The 12967-nt window shown below is 45.9% G+C and overlaps 1 protein-coding gene across 1 annotated transcript in view; it reads left to right on the forward strand.

The window, feature by feature from the left end:
• Nucleotides 1-1492: 1492 nt before the first annotated feature.
• Nucleotides 1493-12967, forward strand: part of drp2 (dystrophin related protein 2) — a 154801-nt gene continuing 143326 nt past the window's right edge. The window contains exon 1 of the mRNA XM_020509411.2: nt 1493-1614. The gene's annotated coding sequence lies outside the window, so the exon portion shown is untranslated. The remainder of the gene's footprint in view (nt 1615-12967) is intronic.

The raw sequence follows: 12967 nt of genomic DNA on the forward strand, positions 1-12967 counted from the left end.
ACTGTGGGTGTGTGTAGTAGTTCATCGATATCAGCCATGGGTTTGTTTTTCAAAGATTTATAATCGGATCAGGCGTCCTTGATTAAATATGTATAATACCAGTGTTACTAAAGAGAGATTTCATTTGTTCCAATGAAATGTTAAATTTTTTTTTTAAATAATAGATGTTCTAGGGGTGATTCTTTGGGGGAGATTGGAAAATGAAAGCTTCCCTGCTTCTTGTCACTCAGAGTTAAGTGACAACCAGTGTGAGCTATCTTCTTGATTTCTCTCCCCGACTCTTGAGAGGGTCTCTGCTGCTAGTTAGCATTTTGCCAAGTCTGAGGTATGGAACATTATGACATGTCTCCAAACACGGCAGATAATAGAAGATAGAATGTGCAAAGTTGGAGAGGAAGACAAGGATTCTGAACAGAAACACCTTCTTTTCTTCCACCTAAAACTTTAATACAGCTTTGAAAATAGCTCATCTCACTCACCTGTTTCTGCCGGGCTGCTAGCTGCCAGCTGCCAGCTGTGCATGAAACATTTATGGCTCTGTTTGAACTCTTTGGGAGTGCACTCAATTTTGGTCACCTCTAACCTTTCTTCCCCACACAGATGTATTAGAGAGCTCGACACACCTTAACACAGACCTGGTAACTGCCTAACCTCCCCCAAAGTATATCTCTTATCTCCCTCTTAGCCGTCGTTTCCAGGCATTTTACCCCCAAACCTTCAAGTAGGGGCCAAATCAAATGGGATTTGTGCAGTTATCGATGTTTGTAAAGGTCGGTCGTCTGGGGGCGGTGGGCGTGTGTTAAGGCGAGTAAGGAGAGGGCTCCTGTTGCATGTTAACATGGCTATCAGACTTGGAACGGGTCGAAGTGCTCCACAGGCTAGCGCTATATCCCCGTCTGGGGGAGTAATGAAATCTCAGAGCTGGCTCGGCCAGGGGACCACGCTCATTGGCATTCTTCCCCTATCCGCCTCTCTGTTTCTCTGTTTCCTACTGACAGCCAGGGCTCAGTGTTCAGCTCCCCAGCAGCCAGTATGAGGAGGGGGGCGCGTGCTGGCTGCTGATAAGAAACACCCTATAACGGGATGATGGGACTGGTGGAGCCAGTCTCTCTCTCTTCCTTGAGCAAGGCACTTAACCATCATTTACTCCTGGGGCACCGTACTACTATAGCTGACCCTGTAAAACAACACATTTCACTGCACCTATCCAGTCTCTCTCTCTCTCTCTCTCTCTCTCTCTCTCTCTCTCTCTCTCTCTCTCTCTCTCTCTCTCTCTCTCTCTCTCTCTCTCTCTCTCTCTCTCATACAATTAAAGACTGAACACATAGAAAAGCATGCTTTTGCATGTCTGTATGTCATTGGTTTTGATAGGAGGGCTTCTCCATTGGCACGCTGCCCAAATCCAATAATTAAAAATGCCAAAATGACAGATGTTTGATGTGCCTCTCTGACCCTCCTCACTTCCCCTCATAGGTCCACCCTCTGAGGAGAGAAGGAGAGCGCCATTGGACCCCCACGTGCCAGCGACTGGCCCTCCCCTAGGAAGAGACGCGTTGGCCTGATTCCACGGAGACGCCGAATCTGCAGCCACGTCAATCACGTCTTCACCACTGGGTAATTAATCACAAGCGACCGATTTCAGTTTTTTGGTGTGTGGAGAGATTGCAGATCTAGCTTCAAAGATGAGGAAGTTTTATGTTGTTTTCCCCTCCATAGTGATTTCATCCATGTTTATCTGAAGTCCTAACCTCTCAAAGGGTGCGATGTTAAGGGAGAGAGAGAGAGGGAGAGTGGAGGAGAGGGAGAGAGAGGGAGAGAGAGGGAGAGTGGAGGAGAGAGGGAGAGAGGGAGAGTGGAGGAGAGGGGGAGATAGGGAGAGAGGGAGGGAGAGGGAGAGAGGGGGAGAGAGGGAGAGGGGGAGAGAGGGAGAGTGGAGGAGAGGGGGAGTGGAGGAGAGGGGGAGAGAGGGAGAGAGAGAGAGAGCGAGAGAGCGAGAGAGAGAGAGAGAGAGAGTGGAGGAGAGGGGGAGAGAGAGAGAGAGAGGGAGAGTGGAGGAGAGGGGGAGAGAGGGAGAGAGAGAGAGAGAGAGAGAGAGAGAGAGAGAGAGAGAGAGAGAGAGAGAGAGAGAGAGAGAGAGAGAGAGAGAGAGAGAGAGAGAGAGAGAGAGAGAGAGAGAGAGAGGGAGGGAGGGAGAGTGGAGGAGAGGGGGGAGAGGGAGCAGGAGGTGATCTCTCAAGCCAAGCATGCGACATAGGACCTGGGTTGCTGGGTTCCCCAGAGGCCCGATCAAAGGGCCGATGTCTTTCTTCAGTCAATCGACTAGAAATACATTTCATTCAGTCTCCTGGTGCCATCTGAGAAGTGTGGCAAACTCACCAATAACATTTCAAATCGGGCCTCTTTCAGATGGATAGAAAAGTGGAGGCTAAACCAATGTTTTTGTATGAAATGCAAGCCTCAACTGAGAAGAATAGCAACCACTGTAGCACACACGTGCCAGTCAATGTAGGGGGTGACCGCAGGGCTTATGACAGCCATTCATGGGTCTTATGTTCAAGTCTGCAGTGTTTTTAGTGTGTTCTTTGTGTGCCAATGGTTTGCTAATGGCTATTAACCAGGCGCTAGCACTGCTAACCCTATGTTGTTTCTCCAGAGCTGAGACTGAAATGGAAAAAGTAAGGCTTAAAGTGTTCAATGAAAATAAGATATAAGAAGACCACTCTGTGTACCTCTCTCTCTCTCTCTCTCTCTCCACCTCCTCCTTCCTTCCATCGCATGCCCTCTGAATGCCCTAGCAGTGGGTCATATCCGTGTTGATTTGTTTACTCCCCTTCCCACACATCGTATGGGTTCACATGATCGTGGCGAAAGACGAGAGCATGCTTTGTTTTGCAACCCCGCTTCTGCCCCTGGCCCTGCAACACACAATGTATTTAATCATTTTCATCCGCCCCCACACACACACCCAGCCAGCAGTCAGTCAGTCTTCCCTACACTTCCCGACCCCATCAGACAAGCCATGGCTTCTCCTCCGAGTTAGATAAATGCCTGCTGGGTCCTGGGTGAGCTGTCATTTAGGTGTGTTTGACCCGCTGGAGCCAATTCAGTTAGTGTCTCCCCACAAGTAATATCCTCTCGCCTACCCTTATCTCTGGCTCTAAATGAAAGAGCACCAGCCCCGGCGTGTCGGGCAGGGAAGCGGAACTATTTGCAGAGGGAGAACGGGAAATACAGGGTGTTACAGTTGAAGTCAGAAGTTGACATACACTTAGGTTGGAGTAATTAAAACTCATTTTTCAACCACTCCACACATTAACAAGCTTTTGTTTTGGCAAGTCAGTTAGGACATCTACTTTGTGCATGACACATGTAGTTTTTCCAACAATTGTTTACAGATGATTTCACTTATAATTCACTGTATCACAATTCCAGTGAGTCAGAAGTTTACATACCCTCTGTTGACTGTGCCTTTAAACAGCTTGGAAAATTCCAGAAAATTATGTCATGGCTTTAGAAGCTTCTGATAGGCTAATTTACATAATTTGAGGAGGTGTAAAGGAGGATGTATTTCAAGGCCTACCTTCAAACTCAGTGCCTCTTTGCTTGACATCATGGGAAAATCAACAGAAATCATCCAAGACCTTAGAAAAAAATTGTAGGCCTCCACAAGTCTGGTTCATCCTTGGAAGCAATTTCCAAATGCCTGAAGGTCCCACGTTCATCTGTACAAACAATAGTACGCAAGTATAAACACCATGGGAACACACAGCCGTCATACCGCTCAGGAAGGAGATGCGTTCTGTCTCCTAGAGATGAACGTACTTTGGTGTGAAAAGTGCAAATCAATCCCAGAACAACAGCAAATGACCTTGCTGGAGGAAACAGTTACAAAAGTATCTATATCCACAGTAAAATGAGTCCTATATCGACATAACCTGAAAGGCCGCTCAGCAAGGAAGAAGCCACTGCTCCAAACGTGCCATAAAGAATCCAGACTACCGTTTGCACATGGGGACAAAGATCGTACTTTTTGGAGAAATGTCCTCTGGTCTGATGAAACAATAACGGAACTGTTTGGCCATAACGACCATCGTTATGTTTGGAGGAAAAAGGGGGAGACTTGCAAGCCAAAGAACACTCAACCGTGAAGCATGGGGGTGGCATCATCATGTTCTGGGGGTGCTTTGCTGCAGGAGGGACTGGTACACTTCACAAAATATATGTCATCATGAGGATGGAAAATTATGTGGACATATTGAAGCAACATCTCAAAACATCAGTCAGGAAGTTAAAGCTTGGTCGCAAATGGGTCTTCCAAATGGACAATGACCCCAAGCATACTTCCAAAGTTGTGGCAAAATGGCTTAAGGACAACAAAGTCAAGGTATTGGAGTGGCCATCACAAAGCCCTGACCTCAATCCCATATAATTTTTGTGAGCAGAACTGAAAAAGCATTTGCGAGCAAGGAGGCCTACAAACCTGACTCAGGTACACCAGCTCTGTCAGGAGGAATGAGACAAAATTCACCCAACTTATTGTGGAAGGCTACCCAAAATGTTTGACCCAAGTTAAACAATTTAATGGCAATGCTACCAAATACTAATTGAGTGTATGTAAACTTCTGACCCACTGAGAATGTGATTGAAGAAATAAAAGCTGAAATAAATCATTCTCTCTACTATTATTCTGATATTTCACATTCTTAAAATTCTTAAATTAAAGTCCTAACTGACCTAAAACAGTTTTTTTAACGAGGTTTAAATGTCAGGATTTGTGAAAACTGAGTTTAAATATATTTGGCCAAGGTGTATGTAAACTTCCGACTTCAACTGTAGCTAGGTTGTGTGGTAATGTGTAAGAGACAGTGAACTGGTGGGGACTTTGCCCCTCTATGCCCGGGACTGGCAGGCTGGCACCACAGCGCAGTCTTAGCTTCACAGACTCTGGCTCTGGCACACTTTGTCGGACTGGCCGTGCGCAGGGATGCTGCCTCGACGCTCCAGCAGAAATAACAGATCTGCCTCTGGAGACTTTTAGAATCTTATCTTGCTCTGAGACATTTGAGGAAAGCTTGCTTTATTTTACCAGGAAGTACACAAGAGTGTGATTGCATCTCCTGTTTTCTCTCCTCTCCCTTATCTATGCAATAGAACTCTGGACTGGAGATGGACGATTTCCTTTTTAGGTTGGAAGATGGAAGTTTAGTTCCTTGCCCTTCCATTTTGTTGATACAAATTGGTGTAAAAAGCTAAATTTCTCCTCAGATGTGTGCCATAAGGCGATGGCTTAATTCCTTCACGTAGCCGACAGCTGAAATTACCCTTTCTTAATGTCACTATGCTCCTGTGTGTGTCACAGAATGTTCAGAGCCAACTGTTTACTTTAGAGGGAGCTAATATGGAAAACCTCCCTCTAAGCATTCTCATGCTCATCTCTTAAAATATACATAATGCTTCTTACCCTTACCAAGCCTTTCCTGTCACCTCCAAGCTACAACCAAGACATTTTACTAAAACTAATACTCTTACCATAATAATCCATATCTAACTGTGGAATTATGTACAGTAGTATTTTCTTGGGACATGTTGAGTAATCTAGACATACTGATTTGACATGATGTTCTTCTTTATTTAGCCATATATTCAAACCAGGAAGTGCATTTACATGGATGTAAAATTCTCTTTTCTGAGCTAAGAGGGTAGCTAGTAATGGTTATACACAGGACAATCAAAGGAGATCATACAAATTCACTTTGTAGAGAACATAGAAAACTTCAGGCCACATAGTCTCTGATTGTCCATAACGTCTATAGACCCCACACACTCACCGCCTGATCTGTAAATCACACCCACCAACTTAAACGGCCAGTCACCACTCTCTATGTCCACTATGTCACACACTACGACCCTACACCAGAATGTTTTTCTGCTTCACAATCCTCTCCCCTCTACTCCTCCCCCCCCCCTCCTCACCCCTCTCTCTTGCTCCCTCTTGGAGGAGCCAGCGACCCCAGTGTATGGGTTCTCCTCTGGACGGCTCTTGGAGCGCAGCGGTTCTAAGGATGCTCTACTGTGGCATCCTCTCCCCACCAGTGTTCTCCCTGGTTCCTATTGGCCCACCCCTCCTTCTTCTCAGTGCTCGATGCTAACTGAAAGAAGAAGCACAATCTCTATTGTCTCCTCTGCTCCAGAGGCTGTGGCTAATGCAGTGGATAGGGATGAGGATAGGGTGGCAGGGAGCAGACTTTGTATGTTGAGCTCTCAATGGAGCATTCACTGTGTGTCTGTGTCTGTGTGTGTGTGTATGAGAGAAATAGAGAGATATTGAGATTGTGTGTGCACTTGTTATGGGTTCAAAGTGTGGGGGTTGGAGCGTGTGTGCAGTTGTTGAAAAAGTACCCAATTGTCGTACTTGACTAACAGTAAAGATACCTTAATAGAAAATAACAAAAGTAAAAGTGAAAGTCACCCAGCAAAATCCTACTTGAGTAAAAATCTAAAACTATTTGATTTGAAAATATACTTAAGAATCAAATGTAAAAGTACAAGTATAAATAATTTCAAATTCCTTATATTAAGCAAACCAGACAGCACCATTTTTTTTATTTTTTTAAATTTACGGATAGCTAGGTGCACTCTCCAACACTCAGACATCATTTACCAATGAAGCATGTGTTTCGTGAGTCCGCCAGATCAGAGGCAGTAGGGGTGACCAGGGATGTTCTCTTGATAAGTGTGTGAATTAGACCATTTACCTGTCCTGCTAAGCATTTAAAATGTAACAAGTACTTTTGGGCGTCAGGAAAAATGTACTACATTTTCTTTAGGGATGTAGTGAAGTAGAAGTTGTCAAAAATAAAAAAAATAGCATAGTAAAGTACAGATACCCCAAAAACTACTTAAGTAGTACTTTCTAGTATTTTTACTTAAGTACTTTATTACACCACTGTGTGTGTTTGTGTGTTTAAGTGTAGGTGGTGGTGGTGGTGGTGGGGGGGGGGGGGGGGGGGGGGGGGGGGGGGGTGATAGGTGTATGTGTGTCTGTTATGTTAACAACCACACAACTTTTGTTTTGAGCTGAGAAACGTTCCCTGTGTGCATGTGGGCGCTCTCATGTTCCTTCACGCACGTCAGCCTGCATACGCCTGTGTGAAATGAAATCTACGTCAGCAGGCAGGCATTCAGTTAAGGCTAACAGGACTTGACATTTTGTATGTTAGAGACAGATGCTTGCTCCAATTCCTCCATCAGAAAAATGTCACCTTACTTCATTTTATACTGAGGATATCTCTCTCACTGAGCCAATACAGTCATCAAAAGTGTTCATTTTTCACCATTAAATAACATCAAAACTTTGTTCTGACACAGAGCCATGATCAGGGAGGCTTGGGTTAGATCCCAGAGCCATGATCAGGCAGGCTTGGGTTAGATCCCAGAGCCATGATCAGGCAGGCTTGGGTTAGATCCCAGAGCCATGATCAGGCAGGCTTGGGTTAGATCCCAGAGCCATGATCAGGCAGGCTTGGGTTAGATCCCAGAGCCATGATCAGGCAGGCTTGGGTTAGATCCCAGAGCCATGATCAGGGAGGCTTGGGTTAGATCCCAGAGCCATGATCAGGGAGGCTTGGGTTAGATCCCAGAGCCATGATCAGGCAGGCTTGGGTTAGATCCCAGAGCCATGATCAGGCAGGCTTGGGTTAGATCCCAGAGCCATGATCAGGGAGGCTTGGGTTAGATCCCAGAGCCATGATCAGGCACGCTTGGGTTAGATCCCAGAGCCATGATCAGGCAGACTTGGGTTAGATCCCAGAGCCATGATCAGGAAGGCTTGGGTTAGATCACAGAGCCATGACCAGGAAGGCTTGGGTTAGATCACAGAGCCATGATCAGGGAGGCTTGGGTTAGATCACAGAGCCATGACCAGGGAGGCTTGGGTTAGATCCCAGAGCCATGATCAGGGAGGCTTGGGTTAGATCACAGAGCCATGACCAGGAAGGCTTGGGTTAGATCACAGAGCCATGATCAGGGAGGCTTGGGTTAGATCACAGAGCCATGATCAGGGAGGCTTGGGTTAGATCCCAGAGCCATGATCAGGGAGGCTTGGGTTAGATCACAGAGCCATGATCAGGGAGGCTTGGGTAAGATCAATTCAGTTGTTTTATCTAATCTGAAGTGTCTAAAGCGTTAGCCAATTAGATTATCTGTATCGATTTACCTCAGCAGACGGCCCATAAACCAGTAATATTAGCCTCATTGTGAATCTGGGTCTTTTCCCTCCTCTCCCTACTGCAACGTGTTCCACTCAAACCCCCGGGGAAGCTCATTTACACTGATCATATCAGTGAGAATATGGATGTCATACTGAACAATGGACTCCTTAAGTGTCCTGTTGTATGGAAGATGGGGGCAGCAAGACATTTTTCTTGCTTACGAGTGAGGATGGCCTGTGTGATAGCGCATGGGGTTGTCAATGAAAGCACACATTCTATTTTATACTGTTCTGGGCCCAACCCTGTCTTGTATAATCAGAGTAAATTGATCATTATAGAGCGAAAACGTTATTTTGAAATAGAATGTCAAGAAAATGGAGAAGAGCCTTGAATAGCATTAAAATAAATGTGATGATGATTTATGCATAAGTACAATGGATGTAGTGTAGTGTGACATCACTGAAAAGTAATCAGGCTTTCTATTCTGCCTGCTGAGGCGGCTAGAGCTGTTTCCCGTTTCAAATGGAAAGCTTGCCCTAAAACGGGCGCGGGCAACCTTCAAATGTGTGCGAGGCGGCGTTGGTTAATCTAAGTTGATGTTGCTGAACCAAATTGGGAGGCCCATCATCATTAGAGCTCGACTAGCCAGGATGAATGATGCTTTCTCAGCAGCTTTGTGCGATGTGAGAGGAGCTTTCATGTGAAATACTGGCGGCGTTGTGGCGGGCGAACCGTTGTGTGAAGGAGAGTGTGTGTTGGGTGGGGTGGGGCAGTAGGGGAAGTGTAAAACTGTTCTGTGTTGTTCAGTGTATGGTGCCTGACTTTGGTGCCACACTGACACGTCACGTCGTAGGGTCGCTGTGGAGTGTGTGTGTGATGGAGATTAGGGGAAGGGTGAACCCATTGATCAGTGGTGTGTGTATTGTGAGAGTGTGTGTGTATGTGTATATGTATTGGTGTGTGTGTGTTTGTTCAGAGTGTTGCTGTATGTTACAGCTGAAGGAAGGGATTTTATTCAAATCACACTTTATTTACATAGCAGGCTGCTTCTCCATGCCTCTTGGTCCTAGGCTTTAGGATAGTTAAAAGGCCAGAGGACATGTCTGATATATATTGGATGCCACCATAGTCCCTGTGCCCAAGAACACTAATGTAACCTGCCTAAATGACTACCGACCCGTAGCACTCACGTCAGTAGCCATGAATTGCTTTGAAAGGCTGGTCATGGCTCACATCAATACCATTATCCCAGAAACCCTAGACCCACTCCAATTTCCATACCGCACCAAAGGATCCACAAATGATCCGATCTCTATTGCCCTCCACACTGCCATTTCAAACCTGGACAAAAGGAACACCTATGTGAGAATGCTCTTCATTGACTACAGCTCAGTGTTCAATACCATAGCCCCCTCAAAGCTCACCACTAAGTTAAGGACCATGGGACTAAACACCTCCCTCTGTAACTGGATTCTGGACTTCCTGACGGGCCGCCCCCGGGTGGTAAATCAAATCAAATCAAATTTATTTATATAGCCCTTCGTACATCAGCTGATATCTCAAAGTGCTGTACAGAAACCCTGCCTAAAACCCCAAACAGCAAGCAATGCAGGTGTAGAAGCACGGTGGCTAGGAAAAACTCCCTAGAAAGGCCAAAACCTAGGAAGAAACCTAGAGAGGAACCAGGCTATGTGGGGTGGCCAGTCCTCTTCTGGCTGTGCCGGGTGGAGATTATAACAGAACATGGCCAAGATGTAATAATAAGGCAGAACAGTTGAAACTGGAGCAGCAGCACGGCCAGGTGGACTGGGGACAGCAAGGAGTCATCATGTCAGGTAGTCCTGGGGCATGGTCCTAGGGCTCAGGTCCTCCGAGAGAGAGAAAGAAAGAGAGAATTAGAGAGAGCACATGTGGGGTGGCCAGTCCTCTTTTGGCTGTGCCGGGTGAAGATTATAACAGAACATGGCCAAGATGTTCAAATGTTCATAAATGACCAGCATGGTCGAATAATAATAAGGCAGAACAGTTGAAACTGGAGCAGCAGCACGGCCAGGTGGACTGGGGACAGCAAGGAGTCATCATGTCAGGTAGTCCTGGGGCATGGTCCTAGGGCTCAGGTCCTCCGAGAGAGAGAAAGAAAGAGAAAAGGAGAGAATTAGAGAACGCACACTTAGATTCACACAGGACACCGAATAGGACAGGAGAAGTACTCCAGATATAACAAACTGACCCTAGCCCCCCGACACATAAACTACTGCAGCATAAATACTGGAGGCTGAGACAGGAGGGGTCAGGAGACACTGTGGACCCATCCGGTAAGGGTAGGTAACAACACATCCGCCACTCTGATCGTCAACACGGGGGCCCCTCAGGGGTGCATGCTCAGTCCCCTCCTGTACTCCCTGTTCCCTCATGACTGCACGGCCAGGCACGACTCCAACACCATCATTAAGTTTGCTGATGGTAGGCCTGATCACCGACAACAATGAGACAGCCTATAGGGAGGAGGTCAGAGACCTGACCGTGTGGTGCAAGGACAACAACCTCTCCCTCAACGTGATCAAGACAAAAGGAAATGATTGTGGACTACAGGAAAAGGAGGACCGATCACGCACCCATTCTCATCGACGAGGCTGTAGTGGAGCAGGTTGAGAGCTTCAAGTTCCTTGGCGTCTTCATAACTAACAAACTAACATGGTCCAAGCACAGCAAGACAGTCATGAAGAGGGCACGACAAAACCTATTCCCCCTCAGAAGACTGAAAAGATTTGGCAATGGTCCTCAGATCCTCAAAAAGTTTTACAGCTGCATCATCGAGAGCATCCTGACGGGTTGCATCACTGCCTGGTATGGCAACTGCTCAGCCTCCGACCACAAGGCACTACAGAGGGTAGTGCGTACGGCCCAGTACATCACCGGCTTCCTGCCATCTTCATCACCAGTACATCACCAGCTTCCTGCCATCCAGGACCTCTATACCAGGCAGTGTCAGAGGAAGGCCCTAAAAATTGTCAAAGACTCCAACCACCCTAGTCATAGACTGTTCTCTCTGCTACCGCACGGCAAGCGGTACCGGAGTGCCAAGTCTAGGTCCAAGAGGCTTATAAACAGCTTCTACCCCCTCTTCTACGCTGCTGCTCTTCTGTTATTATCTATGCATAGTCACTTTAATAACTCTACCTACGTATACATATTACCTCAATTACCTCGACACCGGTGCCCCCCACACATTGACTCTGTACCGGTACCCCCTGTGTATAGCCCCGCTACTGTTATTTACTGCTGCTCTTAATGAATTGTTATTCTTATCTCTTACTTTTTTTGTTGGTATTTTCTTAAAACTGCATTGTTGGTTAAGGGCTTGTAAGTAAGCATTTCACTGTAAGGTCTACACCCGTTGTCAGTAGTGGATTTCGGTATGGGCGACATCTGCAGCCGCCCAGGGCGACATCTTCCCGGGAACTGCACGGGGCTCCCGCACCAAAGAATATCGAATGGTGACATTTGCGCCATCGGTTTTCTGTCACTCATTTGCACGTCACGTCAATGACATCATGTCACCATGTGGGACTGTGGGTCAATTAACCTTGGCGGAGTGGGCGCCCTCATTCTAGCTTGTGAGCTGGGCAGGCCTACTGCCTAGAAAGGTCTCCCACTCAAAAGTACGATATATCAGTCACGCTACGAAACGCTATGTAATAAACCACAATTCATTCATAATACTGTGAGCATATAGTTTCACAGACATATTGCTGAATTTGTTTCTGGTTTGTGTGAAATGGTTATGAATAATATAAAAGCAGTCTGCACAACACCAAGGTGAATTGGTTTAGTCTTGACTCTTGGTTGACAGTGTTGAGGGATGGGTAATGTATTGATGCTCGAGTGCCAAATCAACACAAATGGATAAGAAAGGGTCTAAGCCATCAGGTGCCCAGTTTAGGAAAGAGAGGAAAGAAGAAGAGGAGAAACACATAAAAGATAAAAGGTATTGCAGCTCTATCATCTCTTTATAATACGATGCATGTAATGAAATAGGCTAGTATAACACTTATGTTTGTTAGCCTATGTTGCTTGCTTTGCTATTATACATGGGGCGACTGTATTCCGTTTTCTGTCCAAATAGCTTACACAACATTAGATATGATTTCACACAGTTTCATCATGATAATGCAGCAAAACGATTACAACCAAACTAGCACATTATTGATTTAGTTCACTTTCATTGAGGTGACATCAGAAAGTTTTTCTGTCATTGTATTGCCTAGGTCCTGAGCTCAGTAAGGGGAATTTCCAATGTTGTAGGCTAACTTAAAATACATCTATATTATGCACCTTTTGTGATATATTGAGTCTTTTGGGGTGTCTTATGCTTAGAATTAGCCAAGGAGGTTGTATGGTTCATTTGGTTCCTATTCTGAAAATTTTATAAATTGCGCATAATGACATGTATATTTAATTGTGCAACAAATGTATTTAGGGTGTCAGACTCATATACTGTTTTTCAATGCAAATTCAGGGGCACTTCTGAAATATTTTGGAGCACCCTTTGGCACTGGCCAGGATGAGGAGCCATCTACCTCCTCAGCCACACAGGCCTCTTCAGAAATTATCTTGGAGCCTCAGAATGAGGAGCCATCCACCTCCTCACCCACACAGGTGTCTTCACAAATGTTGTCTGAGCCTGAGCATGAGGATGAAGACCCATTTGCTTCCACTTTTCCCCAGCAGGATTCTTCAGGTGTGTTTGTGCGCAC

The sequence above is a fragment of the Oncorhynchus kisutch genome, linkage group LG19 (assembly GCF_002021735.2).
Source record: "Oncorhynchus kisutch isolate 150728-3 linkage group LG19, Okis_V2, whole genome shotgun sequence".
NCBI lineage: Eukaryota > Metazoa > Chordata > Actinopteri > Salmoniformes > Salmonidae > Oncorhynchus > Oncorhynchus kisutch.